This window comes from Neoarius graeffei, chromosome 24 (genome assembly GCF_027579695.1).
Source record: "Neoarius graeffei isolate fNeoGra1 chromosome 24, fNeoGra1.pri, whole genome shotgun sequence".
In the NCBI taxonomy this organism is placed as follows: Eukaryota; Metazoa; Chordata; class Actinopteri; order Siluriformes; family Ariidae; genus Neoarius; species Neoarius graeffei.
Genome location: NC_083592.1, coordinates 27,590,734 through 27,599,691, shown reverse-complemented (window position 1 = coordinate 27,599,691; position 8,958 = coordinate 27,590,734).

The window sequence follows — 8,958 nt, the reverse complement described above, 5'->3', positions numbered from 1 at the left end:
GGGTACACCCTGGACAAGTCGCCAGGTCATCACAGGGCTGACACATAGACACAGACAACCATTCACATTCACACCTACGGTCAATTTAGAGTCACCAGTTAACCTAACCTGCATGTCTTTGGACTGTGGGGGAAACCGGAGCACCCGGAGGAAACCCACACGGACAACATGCAAACTTCGCACAGAAAGGCCCTCGCCGGCCACGGGGCTTGAACCCAGACCTTCTTGCTGTGAGGCGACAGCGCTAACCACTACGCCACTGTGACGCCCACTATGAAAAATATGTAACAAAAAATAATTACTAGTGCTAGTTTTAGAACTGGCAAGTGGCCTAGTGGTAGCATGTCCGCCTCTCGATCGGGAGATTGTGAGTTCTATTCACGGTCAGGTCATACCAAAAACCATCATAAAAATGGTACCTACTACCATCTGGCAAGGCATGCTGCAATACAGATGCGAGTGGGGAGTTAAACTCTTGTGGTTACCAGAGGACTAGCCCCCCACTGTAACCCTAGCTATGTAATAGGCGAGAGGCCGAGGGCTGCGGAAACGGAGATCGGCGCAGGAAGGACTTTAACTTTTTTTTAATTGCTAGTTTTAGGTAGCTTAGAAACTGGCTCTTCCATTATTGCTGTTTCTTCCACGTTTTCTTGATGTTGTGTTCTTGAAACGGCACACTAAAACTTAGCTTCGAAGCCACAAAATGCAACTTTGATGGAAAAAATATATGATAAATTGCTTATCAGGGCGGCACGGTGGTGTAGTGGTTAGCGCTGTCGCCTCACAGCAAGAAGGTCCTGGGTTCGAGCCCTGGGGCCGGCGAGGGCCTTTCTGTGTGGAGTTTGCATGTTCTCCCCGTGTCCGCGTGGGTTTCCTCCGGGTGCTCCGGTTTCCCCCACAGTCCAAAGACATGCAGGTTAGGTTAACTGGTGACTCTAAATTGACCGTAGGTGTGAATGTGAGTGTGAATGGTTGTCTGTGTCTATGTGTCAGCCCTGTGATGACCTGGCGACTTGTCCAGGGTGTACCCCGCCTTTCGCCCGTAGTCAGCTGGGATAGGCTCCAGCTTGCCTGCGACCCTGTAGAAGGATAAAGCGGCTAGAGATAATGAGATGAGATGAGAAATTGCTTATCTCTTCACGTCAAAAGAAGGAGGAAAGTTTCGCTTCTTTTGACATGGCGAATTATTAACACAAGAGGAAATACTCGTAATTTGCAACTAAAAAGACTGCAGCTACACTGGCAGCTTGACCATGTTTTCTAGTGCGATCGTGTTGCGCTTGCACAGAACTGGGTTTTCACATCCAAACCACAGGAAGTCCATACGGTACAAGGTTATAGAAACGCTAATGAGGCTGAGGTGACAATCTGGTTTTTAAAAAATGTTAGAAAAATTACAGTGGGCGCTTTTCTAATATTCTTATGCGACTATTGAAAAAAATGTATGGTCCGACAAAGGGGGGGTCACGGGCACCCTAAGACTCCCCCCCAGTTACGCCCCTGGCTGCTGCTGCAATCATAAAATGTAACCTCAGCACTCTTATTCACAATAATTCACAATGTCCCGGGGCTCCCTCATGCCTGTGTTACTTTCTAGCTCTTCCCTTTTATGGGTAGTCACACTAAAGGTGTGAATGGAAATTCGGAATGAAAATTCTTCGTATATTCCAGGATATTCGAAGTGCATTCTAAAAATTCTGACTGCATTCTGAGTGCATTCCAAACATTCGGGCCCATTCTTGTGGCCGGCCTGAATGTTTTGCTCATGCTCAAAACATTCGAGGTGCATTCGAAGAGGAGAAATATCGAACAGCATTCGAAGTGTATTCTAACTGCATTCTGACTGCATTCTAAATATTCTTATGGCATTCCAACAGCATTTGAAACATTCTGATTGAAAAAAAATTGAAATGGCAAGCCACTTCAAATCCTGCCAGAATGTCCCGAATGTGCCTTGAATGAGCTGGAATGCCATCGGAATGAAAATTCTTCATATATTCCGGGATATTCGAAGTACATTCTAAGTATTCAGGCTGCATTCTCTTTGAATTCTTAGACGTTCGAAACATATTCGGCAGATATTCCGGGAACATTCTGACTGCATTTGAGGTGAATTCGTACAGCATTTGAGGCACCTTCCGACCAGACTTCGGGTGGTATTCGGGCAGCAATCGAACCGCACTCGTACGGCATTCGAAGTGCATTCTTAATATTCTTACTGCATTCTAACAGCATTCGAGGTATTCCTACTGTGTTCCAACTACATTTGAACTGCATTCGAAAGCTAATACACCCAGAATGTGGAAGAATCATTCGAGGTGGGTTCAAAGCGCATTCTAAGTATTCGAACGGCATTCTTACAAAGCTGTAAGAATGTTGGCCAGTTTGAAATTCCCGCCTGAATGTGGCACGAATTTTGAGAAATTTTTCATTTCGGCTGGTTCTGCTTGATTCCTGCTAATTCTGAATAAGTGTGCCGGGGCCTTTAGTTATGCTGTCATAGTTAGTTTTGCCGGAGTCCCTGCTTGTACTCAGCACAAAATGTATACTGTTCCTACTTATTCAGGTGACATTGGGCAAACCTAACAACCTGTGTTCTCTCCCCCCCCAAAAAAAAAAAATCTGTCCCTCTGAGTTACATGTCAATCCTGGGATCGAGATGCTGACCTCTTCTGCTCCTCAGACCTGCCTGATCCATCCTGATGCCCTATGTCTGTTTGGACTCTCATCACATCGCTCCTGTGGAGAACGGCCCCATATGGACAGTTGAAAGTCACACTTGGAAGACGCTCTGGACACTTACAGTAGTGCTTTTATAGCTGAGGACTACAGTTGACTTGCTAACTTTAGGACTGCAGTTGTCATGAACAGTTTTGCACTCAAGTTTCCATCAATGAAGAGTTTATAACTTCAACAAAACTGACTTCATGTTAAAACTGTTAATGTTATAGTCATGTTGTCTGTTGTTGCCCAAATGAGGATGGGTTCCCTTTTGAGTCTGGTTCCTCTTGAGGTTTCTTCCTCATGTTGTCTGAGGGAGCTTTTCCTTGCCACCGTCGCCACAGGCTTGCTGATTGGGGATAGATTAGGGATAAAATTAGCTCATGTTTTAAAGGGATAGTTCGGGATTTTTGACATGAATCTGTATGGCATCCCCATCAATAGTGTCGTGCAAACACACTGACTTACCCCTGACAGCATCCTGTGAGTCCAGTTCTTGTCCAGTTTTGGTCTAGACGAAAGTAGTCCGGCAAGTTTGTTGGGGTCATGAAAGTAAAACGTTTTTCGTCTCAAAACAGTATGTGTTCAAAAAAGTGATATATTTGCATCACAAAACCGTTGCCAAATAAAAAGTCAGACCTCGAAATCGCTTGGCACTATTTTCTCTCCCTTCTTATCACTGCGCGCTGCCGCCAGGTGACAGCGAAACGCAGACCCACTAAGCTGGTGGGAGACCAAGGCTGCACTCTATCCACGGCTTACACACGTGATGGCACGGAGGATGTGTATAGTGGCAGCATCTGTCCCCCCAGAGAGGATCTTTTCAAAAGCAGGACAGATTATAACTGAGAGGAGAAATAGAATCAGAATTAACTAGTTAATTGCAGCAATTAAAGGAATAGGTAGGAAAAGGAAGGTGCAAAGACACCGCGCAGCGCCTGAAAATGGGTTTTCAGGCGCTGCGCACCCGTTTTCGGGCGCTGTGCGGTGTCTTTGCGCCTGCAGCGGTGCTTTGCCTATGCTGTGGCTGAAAATAGTTCCAGATATAAATTGGTCTAGTAAATCCCTTCGTGTTAATTTGCATTGATATGTGTACTCGATGTGACTGTACAAGTCATGAGAAATAATTATAAAAAATCTTGAGTTATTTAATTCACTTTTGTAACGACAATGCTAGCTGGACACACCGGATTACAGTGACTACGCTAAGCTAAGCTAACCGGGGCGTTTATAGATCAGGACAATGGCTGGGTCGGCTACAAAACGCTTTGGCTCACTCATCCAACTCTAGGGACTGCAGGGACTGACTCAATTTCATCTGGGGGTGGCGTACTCCTTTAAATCAAAAATAAAATCTCAGGAGCCGAAAGAGCCGGCTCCTTATAGTAAGAAGAGCCAAAAGAGCCGGCTCCCGAAAAAGAGCCGAAATTCCCATCACTAGTAAACAATGAATGAAACAGCCGTGGCTGTCACCTGGCGGCAGCGCGCAGTGATACCGAGGGAGAGAAAATAGTGCCAAGCGATTTCGAGGTCTGACTTTTTATTTGGCAACGGTTTTGTGATGCAAATATATCACTCTTTTGAACACATACTGTTTTGAGACGAAAAACGTTTTACGGTACTTTCGTGACCCCAACAAACTTGCCGAACTACTTTCGTCTGGACCAAAACTGGACAAGAACTGGACTCACAGGATGCTGTCGGGGGTAAGGCAGTGTGTTTGCACGACACTATTGATGGGGATGCCATACAGATTCATGTCAAAAATCCCGAACTATCCTTTTAAGTCATTCAAATTCTGTAAAGCTGCTTTGCGACAATGTTTCTTGTTAAAAGCACTTTACAAATAAACTTGACTTGACAATATAGGGAAGCCTAAAGGTTAGAGAAGCAGCTTTGGGACCAAACGGTTGCTGGATCGATTCCCTGGACCAGCAGGAATGGCTGAAGTGCCCTTGAACAAGGCACGTAACCCCCAACTGCTCTGGGTATGTTGTACGTCACTGTCCTGCACAGAGCCTTGATTTCAACCCCACTATACACCTTTGGGAGGTGATGAACTGGCTGACTGTACACCAGACCTCCTCACCCAATATCACTGCCTGACCTCACTTAGGGCTGAATCGGTAAAATCCAAAATCTAAAGAAAAGCCTTCCCAGAAGAGTGGAGGTTATTATATCACACATGGCCAGTGGTGGAATGTATATAGAGCACAAAGACATGAAGTTTATCTTCAAGTGGTGAATGTATATGTCACAAGTGAGTGAAGCTACAAGTGATATATTTTTCAACCCGAGAAGATAAACTTTATATCTTTGCACCACTGTGTAATGTTCTTTATATTATATAGGCACATGCACAAAAAATACACAAGTTATCCATCCATTATCTGTCGCTGCTTATCCTGTTCTACAGGGTCGCAGGAGCCTATCCTGGCTGACTATAGGCAAGAGGCGGGGTACACCCTGGACAAGTCGCCAGGTTATCGCAGGGCTGACACTGAGACAAACAACCATTCACATTCACACCTACGGTCAATTTAGAGCCACCAATTAACCTAACCTGCGTTTCTTTGGACTGTGGGGGAAACCGGAGCACCTGGAGGAAACCCATGCAGACATGGGGAGAACATGCAAACTTCACACAGAAAGGCCCTCGCCAGCCGCTAGGCTCAAACCCAGGACCTTCTTGCTGTGAGGTGACAGTGCTAACCACTACACCACCGTGCCACCCCATACACAAGTTAATCAAAAGAATTGTAATTTTGAACCGGTTTGCCATTTTGACAACACATGTCAAGTCAGCAGGAAAACACTGGGAGTGATGTCATCGGCGTGAAAGATCGGGAAAAATGTCACTCAGATTCGCGATGCAATTTGTGTTAAAAATATGAGTTTTTCAACAGGAGAAAATAAACTTCATATCTTCAAGCCAACGTGTGATTTTCTTTTATTATACAGTGATGCTTGAAAGTTTGTGAACTCTTTAGAATTTTCTATATTTCTGCATAAATATGACCTAAAACATCATCAGATTTTCACACAAGTCCGAAAAGTAGATAAAGAGAACCCAGTTAAACAAATGAGACAAAAATATTATACTTTGTCATTTATTTATTGAGGAAAATGATCCAATATTACATATCTGTGAGTGGCAAAAGTATGTGAACCTCTAGGATTAGCAGTTAATTTGAAGGTGAAATTAGAGTCAAGTGTTTTCAATCAATGGGATGACAATCAGGTGTGAGTGAGCACCCTGTTTTATTTCAAGAACAGGGATCTATCAAAGTCTGGTCTTCACAACACATTTTTGTGGAAGTGTATCATGGCATGAACAAAGGAGATTTCTGAGGACCTCAGAAAAAGCGTTGTTGATGCTCATCAGGCTGGAAAAGGTTACAAAACCATCTCTAAAGAGTTTGGACTCCACCAATCCACAGTCAGACAGATTGTGTACAAATGGAGGAAATTCAAGACCATTGTTACCCTCCCCAGGAGTGGTCAACCAACAAAGATCACTCCAAGAGCAAGGCGTGTAATAGTCATCGAGGTCACAAAGGACCCCAGGGTAACTTCTAAGCAACTGAAGGCCTCTCTCACATTGGCTAATGTTAATGTTCATGAGTCCACCATCAGGAGAACACTGAACCGCTGTGACATCACACACTCAGGGCTGGCTGGCTCAGCGGGGCAGCTCGAATGCCAACTTTGCGTTCAATTTTAACTCTCAAAAATATATATATTTTTATTCCCATTCATGCAGCATACAAGAGTCAAGGATGGAGATACTATCCACTTAGAAATGTATTTATAAATAAAGGTTCTGCGTATCTCCTTTATTTCCACCAGTGTAAATGGACGGACCGACTTTAGAATGGGATGGTCAGCAAACAAATATGAGTATGATGGTCAGGTGTCTGCATACGTTTGGCCATATAGTGTATCTTAGAAAAAGTTCACAATGTTGAAATTCTTTCATTCATCTTCTGTAAGCACTTTATCCTGGTCAGGGTCACAGTCTATCCTGGGAACACTGGACATTACAATACACTTTGGATGGGATGCCAGTTCATCGCAGTTCACCATGCACACATTCGTTCACACTTAGGAAGAAATTTTATGTAGCCGGATCTGTCCACATACTGGCATGTTGATGAGGGGGGAAGGAAACCAGGGAACCCATTCAGACATGAGGAGAACGTGAAATTCCACACAGACTGTAATGTGAGCTCAGAATAGAACTGTGGACCCTGGAGCTGTGACCCTAACACCATTTAATAACTAGGACACTCAGTAGAGTGCATACCTCTGTCAAGTCACATATTAGAATATCCTCAAAAAAAATTTCTGGATTCTCACACACATCCAAATTTGCATCAAAATCTAATTGATTGTTCCTTGGCCCATGGCTCATCTTTCTTCAAAATTTCTTCAAAACCTGTTCACTACTTTTTTAGTTACATTGGGAACAGGCAAACAAATTAACAGAACCAAAAACATAACCTCCTCCAACAAAGCTAGCGGAGATAATAAAGCAAATAATCATGCCAATAAAAATCTCATCTCATTATCTGTAGCCGCTTTATCCTGTTCTACAGGGTCGCAGGCAAGCTGGAGCCTATCCCAGCTGACTACGGGCAAAAGGTGGGGTACACCCTGGACAAGTCGCCAGGTCATCACAGGGCTGACACATAGACACAGACAACCATTCACACTCACATTCACACCTACGGTCAATTTAGAGTCACCAGTTAACCTAACCTGCATGTCTTTGGAGGAAACCGGAGCATACCCACGCGGACACGGGGAGAACATGCAAACTCCACACAGAAAGGCCCTCGCCAGCCATGGGGCTTGAACCCGGACCTTCTTGCTGTGAGGCGACAGCACTAACCACTACACCACCAAGCCACCCTAGGAAAAGGTACTCAAATCAGGCACTCGGTGCTGTGTGCTGGGATGAAGTCACATTAAAAAAAAATAAGTGCTCATTATTTTCCCAACTCATTCCAGGACAAAAATATCTTGATGCACATGTAGGGTGGGGTTGATTCAGGAGAGAAAGGCTTGCTGATAAGTGTGTTTGACTTAATACAGGTCTCAGCTTGCTCAACACCTGGCTTGGTACAATTGATAGTTAAATTTTGCACTGCCAGTGCAACATGACAAATTACGCCATTATAATGTCACTTGAGCACAGCAGATGTAGTTTTCAGAACCAGGCGCTGTGGTTGCTTTACAAAGACTGCACAGGCTTGGACTCGAGTTGACAAAGACAAATCATAGTCCTGATTTACGAGCCTGTTTGCTGGTAACTATATTCTTTGACCGTGCTATTGTTGTTTTTCTAAGGCCTTTCATTTTGTGCCTATTCTACATGCTATAATGTGTAGTAATGACATTATATACTCAGTCACTAGGTTACAGTCTTTTTTTGGGGAATCATAATCATAATGTATTTAGCCATCCAGCCATTATCCATAACCGCTTATCCTGTGCAGGGTCGTGGGCAAGCTGGAGCCTATCCCAGCTGATTATGGGCGAGAGGCGGGGTACACCCTGGACAAGTCACCAAATCATCGCAGGGCTGACAGAGACGAACATCAATTCACACATATGGTCAATTTAGAGCCACCAATTAACCTAACCTGCATGGCTTTGGACTGTGGGGGAAACCCATGCAGACACAGGGAGCAAACTCCACACAGAAAGGCCCTGTCAGCCACTGGGCTCGAACCCAGAACCTTCTTGCTGTGAGGCGACAGTGCTAACCACTACACCACCATGCTGCCCCATATTGTCTCATCTCATTATCTCTAGCCGCTTTATCCTATTCTACAGTGTCGCAGGCAAGCTGGAGCCTATCCCAGCTGACTACGGGCGAAAGGCGGGGTACACCCTGGACAAGTCGCCAGGTCATCACAGGGCTGACACATAGACACAGACAACCATTCACACTCACATTCACACCTACGGTCAATTTAGAGTCTCCAGTTAACCTAACCTGCATGTCTTTGGACTGTGGGGGAAACCGGAGCACCCGGAGGAAACCCACGCGGACACGGGGAGAACATGCAAACTCCACACAGAAAGGCCCTCGCCGGCCACGGGGCTCGAACCAGGACCTTCTTGCTGTGAGGCGACAGCGCTAACCACTACACCACCATGCTGCCCCATATTCATCTCATCTCATTATCTCTAGCCGCTTTATCCTGTTCTACAGGGTCGCAGGCAAGC